Source organism: Pongo abelii, chromosome 9 (genome assembly GCF_028885655.2).
Source record: "Pongo abelii isolate AG06213 chromosome 9, NHGRI_mPonAbe1-v2.0_pri, whole genome shotgun sequence".
In the NCBI taxonomy this organism is placed as follows: domain Eukaryota; kingdom Metazoa; phylum Chordata; class Mammalia; order Primates; family Hominidae; genus Pongo; species Pongo abelii.
The window spans coordinates 98251652-98271549 of record NC_071994.2 but is presented as its reverse complement, the minus strand read 5'-3'; the positions used below and the strand labels follow the sequence as shown (position 1 = coordinate 98271549).

At 42.8% G+C, this 19898-nt stretch overlaps 1 long non-coding RNA gene across 1 annotated transcript in view; it reads right to left on the bottom strand.

The window, feature by feature from the left end:
* Window positions 1–19898, bottom strand: part of LOC134759424 (uncharacterized) — a 64974-nt gene that overhangs the window by 35670 nt on the left and 9406 nt on the right. The window contains exons 2-3 of the long non-coding RNA XR_010135525.1: window positions 8263–8415; window positions 7719–7849 (exon numbers count right to left, since the gene is read on the bottom strand). This is a non-coding gene — a long non-coding RNA (uncharacterized LOC134759424). The remainder of the gene's footprint in view (window positions 1–7718; window positions 7850–8262; window positions 8416–19898) is intronic.

Genomic DNA, 19898 nt, shown 5'->3' with positions numbered 1-19898 from the left:
AAAAGCACAAAGGGAGGAAAAATGGAAAGCTGTCTCTGAGGAGGAAGTGTCTACTCTCAAACTCTAGGAGGACAAAGTCATGGTGAAGGTCAAGATACCAATGCCCCAAAGGGTGGATCCCACTTTGAAAAAGGAGTTCAAGGTCACTCACAAATGAAGAAGCATTTAGCAAACTCCTACTCACCATGCAGGCAAGGCCTACGGCTCCCAAAGGGCTGTTGCCACCTAGGCTTCTAATCCCCAGGGCAGTTGGTTCCCACAAAACCCAGTAGTAGGAAAGTAGACATTAAAGTTCATCCTAGCATAAGATGAAAAGTGGAAAGGAAATCCTTAAACAAGTTATATATACAGTGTGATTACAACTATCAGGAAAATACTTCATAGAAAGAAAGAATGGAATGGGGGAATGGGAAAAATCACTACATAACTAATGATTTTGGTTTTCAGGGGAATGCAACAATGGATTAATGGATGATTTGGTGGTTTTTCTTCCTTTCTTTTCTTTTTCTTTTTCTTTTTTTTTTTTTTTTACATTTCTGCAGCAAGGGTATTGTCGTTTCAAGGAGAGCTCAAAGGTTTTGGAGTCAGGCAGACCATTTATAATCACTACCAGTTATGGACCACCCACCAAGAGCCAGGCATTGAGCTCAGTGCTTTACATATATTACTTCTAATCTTTACAACAATCCTTGTAGTAACTATTATTCTCATTTTGGATGTGAAAGTGAAACTCAAAAATAATAAGGAACTTTGCCAAGTCCAAAACCCATCTGTATTCTGTCCACGTTAGCTGACAGCTACTTTGATTGTATCTCTGACTCTTACTTATTAAATGTTGGGCCTTGAGTGAAATAACCTCCCTAAGGCTCAGTTTCTTCAACTGTAAACTGGAGATTTTAAAAACAAAAATAAATAAATAAACCATAGGAAAATGAATTTGCCATCATCTCCAAATCTGCATCAGAATCACCAAGGTAAGAGGGAATTAAATCAGCTCCTAAGAGTGAACTGCAGAGAAAGGGGCTTTTCAGAGCCCTAGAAAATGAGGCTTGTTCTATAGCCTTGGTTATGCTGTTTGGCTCACAAACCAAGTGAGTCCAATGTTTGTAAACATTCTGTTTACTACAAATACAAAGGTTAGTTTAGGCTGGGCGCGGTGGCTCACGCCTATAATCCCAGCACCTTAGGAGGCCGAGGCGGGTGGATCACGAGGTCAGGAGATGAAGACCACAGTGAAACCCCGTCTCTACTAAAAATACAAAAAATTAGACGGTCGCGGTGGCGGACACCTGTAGTCCCAGCTACTCAGGAGGCTGAGGCAGGAGAATGGCGTGAACCCAGGAGTCAGAGCTTGCAGTGAGCCAAGATCGCACCACTGCACTGCACTCCAGCCTGGGTGACGGAGCAAGACTCCATCTCAAAAAAAAAAAAAAAAAAAAAAAAGGTTAGTTTAGGTTTTCTATGATCGTGTTGTAATCATAAGCCCAGGCATAAAAGGGCAATGGTAAGGCAAGAATTGAGATGTTTTCCCAACTCTAACAGGATAGGACACCTGACCCATGCGAGGAGCATCACCGGCAGCTGAGCAGCCCACAAGGAACTTTGGGGCAAAGGAAAAGCCCACCAAAATGGGCTGCACCTGCTCTGCCCTGCTTCACTGTGGGCGTGCAGTTTCCTATTCATGGAGAATAAATGAGAAGCTATGGTGGAAGTGTGCACAGTGATGGCATTGGGAAGGAGATGTCCTCTCACCAATCTACAATTTACTTGAAATATTACCAATGCCTCCTTCAAAGAGTCATGTAGATTAAAAAGAGTATCTTTAAAATGCCTAGTAGAAGGCCCTGCACAAAATATGACCTAATTAAATGGTAGTTTTTATTGCTGTTTTTCAAATTTTTTATACTGAGCTTGCATTACCTTTTATGAGTAAGACAATGAATTTTCAAATTCTACATTTCAGCTGGAGTCATTACGGCTACAGAGTAGACTTGAGATGGAGTAGTTACATTAAAGGAAAGATGTTCACCTTTTACTTTATACATAGAGTACATATGAATTGTTTGGTGTCATTTTTGTCTAAATAAATTTTTTCTTGGAAAACTTCACTAGCAAGATCATCCTTAGGAGGATAAGGTGTCTCTCAGGCATTCTCTTCCAGAATGTTCCCTAGAGAAACCTGGTTAAAGTGAAACACAGGCAGCAGAATTAGAAACCCAAACATAAACCACAACAGTAGGTAAAAGTGGTGCCAAGACACAATAGCCAAGAGGCAGAAGGATGGATGAATGGACAAACAAAATGTGGTACATAAGCACATGAGATATGAGAGAGCCTTAAAAAGAAAGGAAATCCTGTCACATGTTTTACTGAGGATATTATGCTAAGTTAAAGACGCCAGTCACAAAAAGGCAAATACTGTATAATTATACTTACATAAGATACCTAAAGTCATTAAATCCATAGAAACAAAAAGTAGATCGTGGTTACCAGGGGCTGGGGTGGGGAGGGGAAAAAGGAGAGTTGCTGTTTAATAGGTATAGAGTTTCAATTTTGGAAGATGTATTAGTCAGGGTTCTCCAGAGAAGCAGAACCAACAGAATATATATATATATATATATATACACACACACACACATTATGCAGAATTGGCTCATGCCATTATGGAGGCTGAGGAGTCCCATTATCTGGCATCTACAAGCTGGAGACCCAGGAAAACCAGGGATGTATTTCTAGTCTAAGTCCAATGGCTGGAGAAACAGGGGAGATGATGATGTAAATCCCTGGCCAATGTCAGGAGAAGACTGATGTGCCAGCTCAAGCAAGCAGGCAGGAGGGGGACGAATCCTCTCTTCCTTCACCTTTTGCCCTATTCAGGCTCTCAATGGATTGGATGATGCCCATCCACATTGGTGAAGGAAATCCACTTTACTAAATCCACAGATTTAACATCTAATCTCATCTGGAAACACCCTCAAAGACACTCCCAGAATTAGAGTTTAATCTGGGCACCTCGTGACACACCATGGCCTAATCAAGTTGACACATAAAATTAACCATGACATAAGATGAAAATGCTCTGGAGATCTGTTCTGCAACAATGTGAACGTACTTAACGCTACTAAACTATACTCTTGAAAGGGGCTAAGATGGTTTAAGAAAAGTTAATGGACACAATTACTAATGAATTGTGTCAACAGGCCTGTGCATAAAAAAGGGATATTTCATTGAATATGTATAAATATAAATTTGAACAATTAAAAATAAAGTGACGTCAAGGGAAAGAAGCCACAAAACACTTAAAGGGACATTTCTGAAGCCAAAGGGAGGGGAAGTGGGGAGAGAGCTGTTGAAGCAGAAAAAGTTCTGGGGGAGGGGGACTGGGTACATGAAAACTTTGTAGGGGAGTTCAGGCCTTTGCCAGAATAGTTGGCCTAACAAGCGCTTCTCCTCTTTCTGTGCCCTGCCTGACTCCTGAATTCCAACTTCCTGGCTGGTGTCTTCAGCGGGCCCATGCTCAGCCCTTCAAGCACTGCATTAACCAGCCCCACTAGAACATCAGTCCAGAGCCTTCTTCATTTGCCTAAACCAGATGAGTCTTGGAGCAGCTTTTGTGCTTCACTAATGTACCACCTGCTGCCTCAGACATCTGAGTCCAGGACAAGTTTACCTCCACTCTGAAAATCTAAGTTATGTGCCTCCATCAAGGAAATGACTAAATATGTCAGTGGGATAACCATGTGAGAAGATTAAAATAGGAAAGTTTATTAGCCAGGATGCTTCTAACTCCAAATAACAGAAAAGTCTGCTTAGAAATGTTTAAAATATAAGGAAATGTATTATTACATAACAAGAAGTCAAAGTTAAGTCAATAGCTAGGACAGCCTCCAGGTGTGATTAATCAGAAGCTCAATGTTGTCATCAAAGATCTGGGTAACTTCAGTCTCCACTCTGCCATCTAGGTATTGGTTTTATCCTTAAGTTGTTGGCCAGATGGCTCTACAGTTCCAGCCATCACATTTAGAGAGAACATCTAGAGGAAGAAGAGAAGCTACCTCTTCCTTTTTTTTTTTCCTTAGAGCATGAAACTTTCCCCTAAGTCCTTAGCATATTTCCTCTTTCATCCCACTGAAAACGGAGCCTCATGACCACAGCTAACCCATTCATTGCAACAAGAATATTTCTCCTACAAATGACTGACTGAGTCTAATTATTAGGGGAGACCATGGTGTCCACTACAGAAGGTAAACAGGCTCATAAAACAAACACAACTATTATTTGAAAAGCTAGCCCCTATATTTTTAGAGCAGAACTGTGATGTTTCCTCTGACCTACTATTGCCCCTACCCTCAATCTCAACTCAGTTACAGTGCTGTAAGTTCTCAGCATTAAAATCACTCATCTGGGAAAGATGGAGGGAAAAAGATTTTGTAGTCAAGTATGATGGGGCAAACATCCACTTCACATCTGTCTCAGAAGTTCATGGTTATCACTAGTACAGTTATCAAAAGCTCTGCAAAATCCTAGACTGCTTGCCTCACCATTCCCCAAATTTATCTGACCATCTATGCTTTCTTTTTAAAAAAAAGATTTAAATTAACATTCTGTAAAATTAATGCTCCTCAAACTTTGAGAAACTGCAGGTAAGATATGCCTTGCTTGGAAATAGACAATATTTCACTCCTCCCTGTCCTTTCAATCTCAGCTTTAACAGCAGGTCTTCCTGGAAGCCCTGCACCCAGCAGAGGGGGATCAAAGCACTTATTCCACTGCATTGTAATTGCCTATTTTTTGAGTTTTCTCCCCAACAATCTGTGAGCTCTTTGAGGTTAGGAACTGTGTCTTGTTCCGGACTATATGTCCAATGCCCAGCACGATGGCCAGCATAGGGAAGGGACTGAATATTTCTTGAAAGAATCCCTTTGATTTTCCCCCAAAGGCAAGGGAATGAACTAGAATGAGCCAAGATAGACAAATACTGATTTCAGCCTTTCTAATCCACTCTGCTTCTATGTAATCACTGAGCACTTCTCCAAGATTGTTGGAGAGCTAACTTTTTCCAGAAACTCCAGTCAGCACAAAGGAAGCCTTTGTTAACAGACCACACCTCTGCACCCAGAGCCATTCTCATGGATGGAGTCTTAGTCCTTCCAGCCTGTCACTCCTTTTAGAAAACCCAGAGCAGGATGTGCTCTGCTTCCAGACTGGGCCTTTGGGGCTGCCTCGTGACCCTCACACCACTTCCATAAATGGAAGATAAGAATTCTCAGGGCAGAGGTCATCAAGTCTATAAAAGTGCCTGGAGCTTGTTGAAAGAAAGGCCTTTCCTAAGTACAAAGTAAGATTATAACTAGCATTAAAAACAGAACAAAATAAAAAACACACACACAAGCCTCCAGCTGGCACAATCCAAATGCATCAGATGTGGTGGCCTCAGGGTAGGGCTGAGTTAGGGAAGGCACAAAGGTAAGTTGCTTTCCCTCTCTGGAGGCACTGAACCAGTGAGAGCCACACGTCTAGCTGTTGAGGCAAACACTCCTGGTTGCCTATCCAAGATCTGTTGCCCACTTCTCTTCTTTCACCTGGATAGAAATGTGATTTGGTTCAGGTGTCCACCTCCTTCACACAGCCATGGGCTTCAGGGGAAGCTGATGTCAATTCCACCTCCAGATGGTGATTCTGGTTTGCCTACAAGTCAGCCATAGTAGCCCCATTCCTTTTGGCAAGGCTTTGTTTAGGAATGGGCATGTGGTCTAATTCTGACTGATCCAACGTGAGGGTGAAATCTGCTAGGAGGCTTCTGGGACAGTTTCCTTGTATCTAAAATAGAAAAAGAAAATCTTTCTTCTTCCTCTGGCCATGACCGGCCCAGCAGTGATGGCTGGGAGTACAGCAGCTGTTTTATCAGGCTGAGGATGAAGCCAATGTCGTGGTGGCAGGATGGAAAGTAGGAAGCAACCTAGGTCTTTCAGGATGGTGTTAAGCCTCGGTCATACCAGAACCATAGCCCACTCCAGACTGCTTACTGTATGAGCAAACACTTGTATCATTGTTTCAGTTGTGGTTTTACATGTACTGTGGCCAAAAGCTTCCTAATTTAAATGTACAGGGCTCCAAGGCCAGGCCTTTTGCGTTCTGTGTACAATCAGTTTGGCTTTTCCTCGCCAGTGTTGGGCAGTGGACACCACTGACCAGTGTGAACTTCCATGGCTCTAGAAGAAGCTAGTTGGACTGTTTCATGTCACAGATGAAACCCTCAGACCACAGACCCCTGAGGCCTGCATAGCACAAAGCAGTCATTCCTCTTGCCTAGGAGGAAAGCAAGATAAAAAGCTTTTCTATCCCTGTTCTTCTTGAGAAAAAACAAAGCTTCCACCCAAATGTGCAAAAAGTAGGTCTGTCCTTTCTCAGCTGATGTAGGGGAGGGATGTGGTCAGGGGTAGCCATGAGGCCACTGCCCCTGGTGAATGTGAAGCACTGGCAACCCTAAATAGGTAAGCAAGGACAGCCTATGGAGTCCAGACTAGAGTCAAGGATGGGCAAGAAGGATGGCCTTAATTATAGCTGCGGTTATTTTGATTTGCTCTCAAGGCAGCTAACAAATAGTGCAAAATATCTAAACTAAGTAAGGTTAAAGGTGGATCAACATAGCTCTTCACTAACCTGCTTATTTCTTATGGACTCTTAACTGAAATTTGGGGTCTTGGCAATTAATCAGGAAGGAGACACATGACTGATTAGACTTGCATAGAGCTGTGAGCACGTTGCCGATATATCTCTGCTTATAGAAGCACCCAGGAAAACACATGAACTCCAGATAATTCAGTAATTCTGTCAATCAGGAAGCCAGACTATCTGTCCTCACTTCTAGCCTCTGGGGTTTTAGAGTTCTTACGTGCCAACACTGGACAACCTTTCCTCTTTTGTGGCTGCCTTGCAAGGGAGTTTCCCATTTGCGTCCACATGGGAGCTCAAGTGGGCCTGACCACAGCTGACCACAACAGGTACATTGCTGCCCTCATCTTGCCCAGCACACACTAGCTGCAGGGATGTGCAGGTACCACATCTCACTAAGTCCTAGTTTCCTCATTTTAGTTTCCCCACTAAAAGGTAAGCTCCACAATGGCAGGGACTTATTCCCCCTGTTTTATTCACTGATATATCCTGGATGCCCAAAACAGTGCCTGGCACATATAGTAGTCACTTAATAAATATTTGATGAATGAAATCATCTCCAAGGTGGGCACAAAAGTAGTATACCTCATGGGACTGCTTGAACATTGAAGGAGATAGTGTATAAAATATTGGCTCGGTGCCTAACACATAGTAAGTGCTAAAAAATGGTAGCTATTATTATTACTATTATTATTATGCAAACCTTTGTCTTTGCCCTACTAAACAGGTGACTTGCTCCACCTGAACCAGTAACTGGTAATTCAAGATCCACAAAAAAGATTTGTTGAGTGACTCCTGCATACTCACCTGGAGGTGTGGACAAAATGGGCTTTAAGAAACCATTTTGAATGCCAGATCCGCCCCTCCTCCTCTTCACCTCTCCCTATCTAAGTCAAAGACGTCATCTTCCCTCTCACTCATCTAATTTCTCTCTTGCCTTTGCCCACCACATATTGGTTGTCACCGAGTCTCAAATCTCCTTGAGTGACGTCTCTAATGCCCATCCTCTCCTCTCCATCCTCACTAAGTTTAGCTCAATTTACCTCTCATCTGGACAGGTAGGTGCAGCCTCCTGTCTTCTGTGCTCTCTGTCTTGCTTTTCCATTCAGATCTCCAATACTCCTGCCAGCTTCTTCTGTCACTCTCCTCCTGAACCTCATGCTCTCTAGATTATCTGCAAAATCAAGACCAATATATTAGCAAGGTATTCAACACAGCCCTAAACTGCCTCTCCAGACACTTCTCGTCCTATGTCCCTCTCCTAACTACATCCTGTGGCCACCATTCTTCAACATACCCAGGCAGAGTCACACCACCGAACCTTTGTTCAAAGGGGTCCTTTTGCCTGAAGCACTTTCCTCTTACCTCCAGCTATGCTGTTGAAAGTCAAAGGGGATATTTGGCATGTCTTGATTGTCACAAGTTGGGAAGAGTGTGCCACTGCATGTAGTGGATAGGGATACTGCTACACATCCTACAATGCATAGGACAGTCCCCTACAACAAAGAACTCCCTGACCCCAAATGTCAACAGTGTCAAAGTTGAGAAGCCCTTGTCATGCAAATGCTCCTTACCCTCAGGACCTACCTGAATGCCACGCCATTTCTCTGCAAAGGTCTAAAGTGGGAGCATAGAGGCCTCCCCTCTAATATCGTTCCAGCTTTGGCAACCCCATCAGTCCTCTCTTGGCTTTCCAAAATTACGGGCCCATTCTCTGGCTTTCAGTTTTTCTCTTCTTGCCTAGTGGAAAGATCTCAAATTTACCCACATCAAATCACAACCAGACAAAACAGTCTTTATTGTAATGGGTCAGAATTCATTATAACCCCAATTTCCCTCTCCAAACCCATTATTTCCATTTATTTGATTCTGCTTCATGCTAGCAGTTAACAAGTTTGTCTCTACACAAGGAAAGGACTGTCCATCCCTCACCCCATGCACCAAGCACAGTGCCTGCCCAAAGAGAGGCGTTTGATCGATGTGTAGTGAATGTTAATTGTCATTGAAAAAATCTTGACTGTGTGGTCTGATTGCAGCTTCTGCAGAAGATGTTCTGACTGAGTAGCTTTTGTTCATGTCTTTTCTTTTGTCTAAATCAACCTGTCAGTTATATTTTAACATGGAAAAGATTGAATAATTTCTTGGGTGCCCTTTTTTTATTTCAAAGAAAAGAATGTAGGATAATCCAGCTAGTTTCACTCCTGTTTCAGGTGAGTCCTACTTCAGAGTTAACACACCCATTTCCCTGACTTCCTACTTTTGCTGAGCCAAATGGACAGGATATCAAGTCTTAAAGAGCAGAATGTTTCTGACAGAGCCACTTACCTTTAAACTGATCAAAGTCATAACCTCCAGTTTTCTGTAAAGTCCAGCTAACAAATATGAAGTTAAAACCTGACATCCCAATAATTTCCCCTAGATGACACTGAACAAGATTACCCTTAACAAGGCAACTTTGGACTCCGGGGACCAAATTGCTGATCAAAGCATGAGCCTCAATTCCCCTTCTGACTGCGGGTACAATCTGCTTCTGTCTTTGGAGGTGTTGTGTTGGGATTGTAGCTTGGCACCCTCCCCTCCCTGCTCCTCATTCTTCTGTGAATGCGTGGGCAGAATCCACTTAGGAAGCCATTAAGAGAAAATCTACTTGACCTCAACATGCCACATTTCAGAGTACATGATGTTTACTGATAAGTAAATTATAAATATTTTCCCCAGGTTAGTCACCGATTCCCACCTGGCACGGTTCCACTCAGCAGACTAGCTCCTGGCCCAGCCAGCTTCACCCCCAGCTGGCTGGTTACTTGATGGGTGCCATATGCCTTGGCTTAGCTGCTTGGCTTGGCTTTTTGAGCTTCGGGTTCTTTCTGACAGGGTTCCAAATGCAAATCTCCTTTTTAGACCCAAACTACTGAATCCATAACAGTTCCTTGCTTTCCTGGATTCCATTCCATCTTTCCCCTAACAAGTCCCAATTCCGATGCCTCACTGACAGACTGAGTTTAATAAATAATTGCTTAAGCCTCCTTTTGTCTTACCTCTTGGAAAAGGTCACTATTCCACGGCTTCAGGTTAGGAAAACAGTGGTGTGTGCATGCGAAGTTATTTAGATAGATAGGCCTTGATTTCGTTAGAGTCTCAAAACCTCTTTCTGCTTTAGATCTCCCCTTCTGGGAGGAGATCTATCCACTCCTGTGCTTTTTACCAAGTAATGTGTCTCCAGTCTTTGCTTTCAGTCAGCCTTCTCACCAAACCTTTTTTTTTTTAAACCGAATGAGACTTTTGAGTGCAGCACACCCCTTCCCACCTTGCCTTACCCTGCCCTGTCCTTATCCATTTATTGTCTGATCCTGACAACCCACTTCGAGTTCATTATAAAATCATCGCCCCCCACCCACATTTGCATAGCACATCCATAAAGCTACCTTTGTCTTCAGTAGGAAGGGACATAATTGTGCTGCACATAATTAGGGCAAAAGACTCTTCATTACAATCCTGTATTTCTACAGAAAAGTAGATGAAATTTTCATTAGTTTCATACTATAGACAATGGATCCAGATAATTCAGGATAGCAAAGGGCTGATGTTCTTTATTTCCAGATTGACTTTCCAATATCCAACAAGGTGACTTAGAAAGAATGCTGCATTTAGGATCAGAAGACTTAGGTTCAAATCCAAGCTCTGCCACTTACTAGCTGTGTGACATTGGGAAGGAGGTTTAAATGCTCCAAAGTTCAGTTTACCCATCTGTAAAATGGAGACAATAACATCTGCTTCACTCAGTTACAGTGAGGATTGGATGACCTGCAAGTACCAGCTCTGTGCTTATTCAGTGATGGGTTTAACCTTAGCCTGGTTAGTTTCTGTGAGCAGACTGGAGTATGACAGAAACACTGGCTTTGAAGATTTCCTTTTGCCCCTTAGTATTAATAGCTGTGTAATTGTGGGCAATTAGTTACTGCAGTCTCTCAGAGATTTGATTTCTTCGTCTATAAAATGAAGATAATGTCTCCTTCCTGGCTTATATTATACAGAACATTTTAATCTGAATTTTCTTTGTAAACTAAAGCACATTGTATAGTGTTATGATGGTGCATCTCCTTCCCAGGGAAGACTGAACTAGGAATTTTAACCAAACTCTCCTCCTTCCCTATCTCCCCAGACCCTCAACACTCCCTGCTACCTGCACCCCCAGGTCTCTCCCAACTCACTACCTTTCTATGGCTAGTGTACTTCCCAGAAGATCAAACAAGGAGATCTTTACTGGCTCCTCTCTGGGAAAGTAGGGCAGATTCTATCAGCTGGAGGGAGTTGGGCCTGAAATTAAACCCTGAGGCACTCCTAGGACTTGGAGATGCTAAATCATCAACCTTCCATTGGTTGGCCTGAGTGACAACTAAGCTCCTTAAAGTCCCCTAGAGAAATTCAGCAAGAATAAAGTTTATTCATACTATTATTTTCATCCAGTACTTGTGAAAAACTGATGTGCTTAACAATACGGTTTTTATTCAATGGTGTGTTTAACCCTAGCTTATCCACGCAAATGTTTTCCATTAGTGTATGTGTTCCTGGTTTATCACACCCCCTTAGATCCTGGAGACTCTAAGGAACCATGTTTCATCCGAAAAGCTGAGGATGATCACAATGGATGTCAGCTCTGTTCCCAGGAGACAACCAGCTGGGGTTAAATAACAAGGCATAATAATTGCCTTCAGGAATGCTTTCTTCGGAGGGGAAAAAAAAAAAAATCACAAAACCTGTAGCTCTCCAGGACTCCTCCCAGGCCCTAGACTCTGACCCGGCTCTGCAAATGTCCACTTCTCAAAAGGTTCTGGAATGGTCTACCGGCATGTTCTTTGAGGCAAACAGCCTGACTTCCGCCCTCCCTTTATGGGGCCCAAATTATCAAAGCCTTAGATGTCACAGAAAAGTGCAGGAAGAGGTGGGAGGAGAAAGGGATCACGTTTTGTTTCCTGATAACCATGAATTTTCGTTGTTTCATCTGGCTTTCAGCTTTCATCAAAACAAGTTGTTTACTGAGATTAATGTTGGGTATAATAAAGGCCCCAGACAGTTCTACCTGTGGGTACTGAGACTCAATAATGCCGTACTCAAATTACACTCTTCGCTTCCATGGGGCAGCTTCAGTGTGTTATTGTGAGCTGCTTTCTGCTGATTTAAAGTGAGATGACATGGAAACAGATTAGTGAAAACCACAGACATTATAAATTGCAATTTGGCCTCAAAAGATGAATGAAGAAGAAATGCTTTGATGTGTGATTCAGAGCTGAGCTGCAGTATTTACAGAAAAACATGTCTGCAGGGAAAGAGAGAGAGAAAAAGAGAGAAGCACAGAAAGGAGCCCTTGGGTATGGAAAAGGATATTTTCTCAAATTATAGATGACCTAAATAAATATGAGGGCACAAGTAGAGAGTGCAGGGGTTTTCTTGCAATTTCATTAAGCCCGTAAGGGTTGATATTGAGGGGATTTACACGATAGGACATCTGGTCTGATAAAACATTGCAGTACCTAATCTAATTCTTACCTGGCAATCCTGTAAATTCAGGGCTGCAGAGAGACAAATGGCTGCAGGGACCCCCTGCAATATTTCTTTATACTTGCCCTGCTCTCCAATAGATGTTTCATGGCCACTGCCTGACCAGAACAGAGGCCCGCTGGGACATTCACCCCTCTGCCCTTCTCCCAATGCAGGATATACAGCCATTCTGAGTACTCTCTGGAACTCTGAGACTGAAAACCGCAACCATGGCAGCTCCCTGACCTTACAAGCAACTAGGATGTCCCCAGCCAGTGCCCACCTCTCCCCCCACTCCCACCTCAGGCCTTGACTGATTTAGACTTAGTGGCACCACGAAATGTTAAATGAGAAAGGCTATTAGGGAATCAGAAAAACAATCCTTCTAAACTTACAAATCGGTGTTCTAAGGCTCAGAGAGGGCACTTCACTTTCCCAGGGATACACAGTTGGCTCTTGTGCACCCCACTGGGGAATACAAAACTTCATAACAGAATGAGTATAGTGAAGCTCTAATAAAAACAATGCCTAAGTAGTGTGTAATGCTCTTCCCTCTAGCTTCCTATATCTGCTACCTATAGAAATAAGGGGTGCTCAGAGGCCCTTTGGGCTTTCCCCTTTTTTGGGGTAAAGGGCACAGAAAAACATGGAATCTGTGATTCAGATGTCAAATTAGATTCTACATGTAACTATTACTGCTGATGTTTATTGAGCATTTACTCTGTACCAGGCACTGCTTATATATATTAACTCATTGATTTCTTACAACCAGACTAAGAGGCAGATACATTTATTCCCATTATACATATAAGGAAGCTGAGATTTAGAGATATGACGCAACTTCCCCAAGGTCACACATAAGGAATGGCGATGCAGACCTTTACCCTAGGCAGTTCTATGTGAGCCCAGAGTCTAAGTTCTTTAACCACTGCCAGCAGATTTCAAACCCTGGTGTGTCTCTGAACCACTTGGGTGCTTGTGAGCAACACAGTCAGCTGGGCCTCTCCCTCGGACTCCTCCCAGCACCTCCTGGTTCAGTGCCCCCAACTTCCAGTTCTCTCCCCATCCTTCTTTCATCCTGAAAACATTCCCTTGCCATTTGCATAGCTTATCTGACAGCTGATCACTCTCCCCTGAAACCTAACTGTGCCCTCTTGACTCCTCATTTCTTGTGTGATCTCTATTTTAAGGCTGCTCTGGCTCCCTTTTCATCTTTTTACTATACAGACAGTAATGCTTTGTAAACACCAGTTTACATTGACACTTGTGCTAGCAGTATTCTTATTCTATTTGGAGGTGAGGAGCTGGGATAAGGGGAATTTGTGCCAAAGCCTATCTCCTTTTGATGTCTCCTGTTCACCTAGCAAATATTCATGGAACAATTTCTGTCTGCTGAGCACCTTGCTGCTGCCCATATAGAATTGAGTAAAATATAGCTCCTAGCCTCAAGAGTTTATAGCCTAGGTCTTCTACCTGAAAAATAAGAATACCACCTCCTTCTTCACACAACTATCCTTCATTCATTTACTCACTTAGCAGATGAGTATTAAGCATCTTCCATTGTGCCAAGCAACTTTTAGGAACTGTAAAAGAGGCTTTGGTCCTTAGGACCTTATAGGGGGAGAGGTTCTGTAGAGGATTATACCTCAATGTAACTGTGGGAACCAGAGGAATACTTACCACCTGCCAAAATGAGCCAGAAATATGCTCCCTGAGGCACCCTGGAGCTAAATCTTGAAGGACTAAATGGCTAAATGAGGAAAGGAGAAGGGAAGGACATGCAGGGAATGACAAGGGCAAAGGCAGAGAGAGACGTTAGAAGTAGATTGTGTTAAAAGAATGCATATTGACTTCTGGGGCTCTAGGTGGGGCAGCAGAAGGGGAGAATAGGAAGTGAAAGTGCAAGGGTTGTCTGGGGCCAAAAATAGGAAGACCTTCCCTTTCTGTTCAGCCTGCTCCTTGGCCTTCCTTCACTAATCTAGGATGCTAATGTTGCTCTCATAGGTTTGCGGGAGTGTGAGGCTTTCTCTCTACTTACCACTTGCCCTGTGTATCACTTACCCATCGCTTTGACCACCTCTATGGACATCCCTCAAGGGTCCTTCTGTTTAGACAGTGACCTTGGTATCATTCCGCCCAGCACCTCTGTATGAGTCATTAGCTCACCACACAGACTGCCAACCATTTAGAGGTCAAAGCGAGTTTATTACAGCAGAAAGAAGTCTCAGAGCCCAAATGCTATACAAGTATTTAATTATGGGTGCACAGTTTAATTACTTAGTCCAGCTTTATATGACTTAATTTATAAATATAATTTACAGTTCCCTTGTTTCTTTCTCAAGCCATTTAGCTCATTAATAGTGCTGACTATAAGAGCTCTTCAGTCCTTTCCTGCTGGGCTACAGGCCAGTGGTTACCAAGGTAAGGGGAAGCGGGGCAGGGATGTTGGGAGAAGTCTGCTCCTGCAAGAAACACTTTATCACTGGTGTTGCTAGAAATTTCCAGTGCATGGTGATAACAAAAAGCAGACTGGCTTTTATTTGGTTTTATTATTGCTTTCAAAACCTGTAAATGCTAACACCCTCCTCCACCCCATTGCCTGCACCCAGGATAGACCACTTGCCCCTCTGCCAACCCCATGCCTCTTCTCTAGGCACAACCTTTAGTTCCTCATTGAAGCCATTTCTCAGCAACAACCTTCTAGGGCTTCCTCTTAGGTCTCCCTAAGTAGCATTTGTTCATTCAACCAATGTTTATTCAGTACCTACTATGTGCAAGACATTCTTAGCAATGAACTGAAAAACCAGGGTAAAATATAATACAACAATTAACAGTTACTGCATACTCACTATGCACCAGGCACTGGGCCAAGCTTTTGCAAACATTGCATTTAATATTTAGAAAAACCCTGGAAACAAAGCTCAGATTGTTTAAAACAGTGGCTCTTGACCCTGACTGCATAGCGGAGTCACCTGGGGAGTTTTGACGCTGGAGCCAACCCTCTAGAGTTTTTTATTTAATTGGTCTGGGGTATTTCCTGGTCATCCAGATATTAAAGAACAAAACAAAACACCTTTTCAGGCAATTCTAATGTGCAGCCATGTTTAAGAGCCACTGATATAAGTAATTTTCCTAAGATTCCACGAATAGAGCACAAAAGACAGGAGGGCTGGCCAGCTGGCCACCTGAGCCCTACTGCATGCCAGACTCAGCAGCACTAGGTCCTTTTACTACTAAGGATATAACAGAGGACATGTGCCATAAAAAAGATAAGACAGTATTAAAGTTCAAGGGACAATGAACTTGGACAATTCTTCATGAAAGACCTAACTTATGGGTTATCGTTGTAAAGCATTTGCAGGCTATGCAGAAGTAGTCAAATGGTAGGGCAGGACTTCTAGGCAGAGACGACCACATAAGCAAAGGGGCGGAGGTTGAAAAACATGGACAATGTGTAAGGATCAGTGAGCAGACACCATGTGCACTGCGACAGCTGAGGGCAATTAGGCAGGAAAGGTAAGTCAGGGACAGGTCGTAAAAAACAGTTCTTCCCAAACTTCAGATTAAGGCACGTGTAGAATAATGATCATATGTGTAGCGTACATCAGGGGAAAAGGACAAGGCTGCTGTGGTGGATCAGCATCTCAGCGTATCTGGCACACCCACTGGGAAGTTTTGGTATAAAGCCTTGAATAGGATCCAGGAAGTGTGAGCTTCATTCTGTGGGTAACAGGGAGCTGATGAAGATTTTATATTGGAGTAGGAGATTGTGATAGGATCCAAGTTGGATATTTTTAATACAAATCTAGGCATTGTCACAATGGCCTTCAAAAGACAAAGACTTCACTTGGTAAGTTTCTGCCAAGCATGACTAATAGAATACTTTCATAATATGTTATGATTTGCTATACAGGTAGTGTCTTTCCTGCTAGACTCTAAACTCTTTAACGAGAGAGACTGTTTTATCTCTTCAAAAAAAATTCCAGTGTGTAGCACAGGGCTTGGCACACAGGTATTAAATGGAATTTAATACCACTCATTAAATTCCATTCAGCAGGCAGCCATCTATTTCAGAGTCAGGGAGCAAAAGATGATGCAAATGCATGTATATTAAAAAGAGAATAGAGACTAGAAGGCCCTGGGCAGACAGAACTGGTTTTCGGGGGTAGTTCCCTTCCTCAAGCCTCTGCTCCTCTTCTGTAACAGTGACAATAAAAACTACCTAGCAGGAATGTGGTGAAATAACACACAAGGGGTGCATGGCAAAGGCTTCACACCCAGCTGTCCCCCATAAAGGGGCATTTAATATTTAATTTTCAAATGCTTTAAGTCAAATAATGAGGATCATATTAATAGTTCCGATTTGTATGAGTTACATTTTCCTTTGTAAATGTATGTTTTGTTAGATGTGTGTGTGGCAAGGTTGCTGAGTTTATAAGCCTGAAGCTCTGGTTGTTGCCCTTATTTAGCCTTCCACACAATCACCAGGTGTGAATAATCACATCAACTGCTTGTTGAGAATTCACTACGTTTTAGGTCCAATGTAATGGACCAATACATAACATATATAGATAAAACATTAGGTCCAATGTTGTATATTTTATCTCACTTACTCATCTAACCCTGCACAGGGGATGCCAAGTATGGCCCTGGGCCTGCTTTGCATGGCCCTCAAGCTAATTGTATATTTTTAAAGGTTTATAGAAACAAAAAGAATTTGATACAAAGACTATCTGTATTGTAAAGCCTAAAATATTTACCCTCTGGCCCTTTTCAGAAAAAAATTTGCCAATCCCTACCCTATAAGATAGGTACTAAAAGTGGGTCCACTTTGCAAATGAGTAAACTGAGTTTTAGAAAGGTAAAGTAATTACCCAAGGCCAAACAGATAAATGGCAAGTCTTGATTCTAAATCTAATCTCATACCCATGGCCTTAAACACCAGCTTTATTGCCTTAAATTACAGTAAAATGTTTCCTTTCCCTTTAATGTAAACCCAAACTTGACCCATCCATAGCTTGTTCCTAAAGAGTTTGTGACATGACTTCTCTGTTGCCAACATCCCTGAACATGTTGCATCTCACCTCTCCTTATGTTAAAAACAAAGAACAGGCCGGGCGCGGTGGCTCACGCCTGTAATCCCACCACTTTAAGAGGTCAAGGCGGGCAGATCACCTGAGGTCGGGAGTTCAAGACCAACCTGACCAACATGGAGAAACCCCATCTCTACTAAAATTACAAAATTAGCCGGGCGTGGTGGCGCATACCTGTAATCCAAGCTACTTGGGAGGCTGAGGCGAGAGAATCGCTTGAACCCGGGAGGCGGAGGTTGCCGTGAGCAGAGAAGGCACCATTGCACTCCAGCCTGGGCAACAAGAGCAAAACTCTTGTCTCAAAAAAACAAAAACAAAAACAAACAAACAAAAACCAAAAAACTGGCCCCAACTGTCTATCAGTTTCCTCTCCCATACTCCTCACAGAGTTTCCAAAGCAGCGGAGGGTCAAGGGCTTCCAGGAGAGTTACAATCCACAGGACAGCCTGCTGAGAAGGAAACAAAGTTCATTTTCTTCAGGCAGTCTGGATTCTAGCTGAGGGGGAAGGAAGAGAACTAAGGGTTTCCTTCCAAAGGAAAGTATGGCCAGGGGCTTTCAGTAAGCACAAATCTGAGCCACCTCCTTGTCACTCTGTCTGGGTTTTGGGGGAAAAATACACCTGAAAACCACAGTGGTTCAAGCTCCAGCAGCTCACCAGCTGAGAAGAGCAGCTGCGCCCCTTTCATCTGTTCCATATTCAGCAGGGTGATTAGCTTCATGTTCTGACCCCGAAAGAATGATAGAATGATGCCTACAGTAAGCGCTGTGTTATCCTGTCCAGCTGGGAAGTGAGGTGCCCTGTTTTATCAAATACACTGTTTCATGGAAAGCTGCCACATATACCATCAGTGGGCAACCAGGATGCAAGGGCACAGAATTCATAAAATACACTTTGTACCTAAACTATGCAGAAGGTAATTCCATCTTTTTTTTTTTTTAAGATGTTTCAGCAGTCATGGTGCCTCAGGGCACTGTCCTGGAAGGAAGAAGGTGCATAAAATGGAAACCACATTTATCAAGTTCTATGCTGCTGCTAATGCTGAACAGGATACCTTAAATAAATATGCCTTTTAACACTGACAATCCCCAATGCTTGTTATATCTACTTTATAGAAGAAAAAAACTGAGGTTCGAGGTGGGTTCCTTCATTCATATGATATTTAAGTGCCTCCTAGGGACCTCAGTACTGGGGACAACAAAATGAACAATAAAGACCCTGTCCCTGCCTCACAAAGCTTGCATCCTTGTAGGGGAGTGTCAATTCAACAACCACACAAGTAATTAATTAATTATGGTAGGGCAAGTGAAAATGCTGTGAGAACAAGCAGCAGAGGGAGCCAACCCAATCTGGGGATCCAAGAGGACCTCCCGAAGGAAGCGAGATTGAAGTTGAGACCCTGGGAATTACTCAGGAGGGGGGCAAATGAGCACTCCCCACACCAGCACCATGGAGCCCCAACAGCAGAAGGAAGCATGGCCTTTCAAAGAAGGGAAAACATGCCAGGACAGGTAGAGCAGAGGCCAGAGGTGGAACCATCACAAGGTGAAGCTGGTGAGATTAGTACAGCCTCAGCCACCAGCACCAGCCTTGCAGACCAAGCAAGGATGTTGGACTTTATTCCTGGAAGCGGCGGAGAAACACAGCAGTCCTTCAGGAGGTCAGACTTTCTCGTAAGAAGCAAGTGATCAAATCGAGGTTGGAGTCTAAAGTCCATGTTTCTTCCACTGTACCCAGCACATTTATGTGATGAAAAAAAAAAAAAAAAGTCTGTGGGTGTGATTGATTGACAGGATCTTCTAGCTCACAGAAAGAGTCTGGAGTAGAAGGAAAGCCCTGGAGTAAGAGTCAGAAATCTTGGGTTCTAGTTCTGCCTCTGGCCATTCCTAATCGGGCAGCTTGGCTATGTCTTTTAATCTCCACAGATCTCAATTTCCTTACTTCTAACAGAAAGTGTTGGACTAAAGCCATGCGTACCCCATAGTAAATACTCAGTAAATCTTAGCAGCTACTTCTATCAGCCTCTTTGCTCTCTAATATTCTCTGACTCTCAGTATAAATTCCATGACTATGATTGTACTTTCTCAGACTCTCACTTACCAGGCATGGTCATCAACCTTAGTTATCTCTAGAGTAAGGTGGTATAATTATTCTTTTGACATAATCCTAGAATTCTCAAACAACATTTAGGAACTCTCGTCTCCAGAAGGTATCCTGGATTTTATGGCTCACTTAAATGTTCACATAATTGATTTGCCCGTCTTACAGTATTTATCCATATAACCCACAGGCAGAAATTGAATTATGTTTCTGAAGGGACTTACTGCTATAACATTGGCAGAGTTTTCATAGGTTAAGTGATAATTAAAGTTTAAATTTCACAAGGTCACACAGCTTTTAAGTGTGATTCCCCCCACCACTATATTATAACAAAGACAATTTGGTTTTTGAAATGCAAGATAATCTTAAACGAGAAATTATTTTCTACATTATATGTAAAGTTGTGCTTGCTTTTATTTGGTTTCTTGATTTAGCAATAATAAATTTTCACGTGGGTGTGTGTATTTGTGTGCTACAACATATTGATGTGATT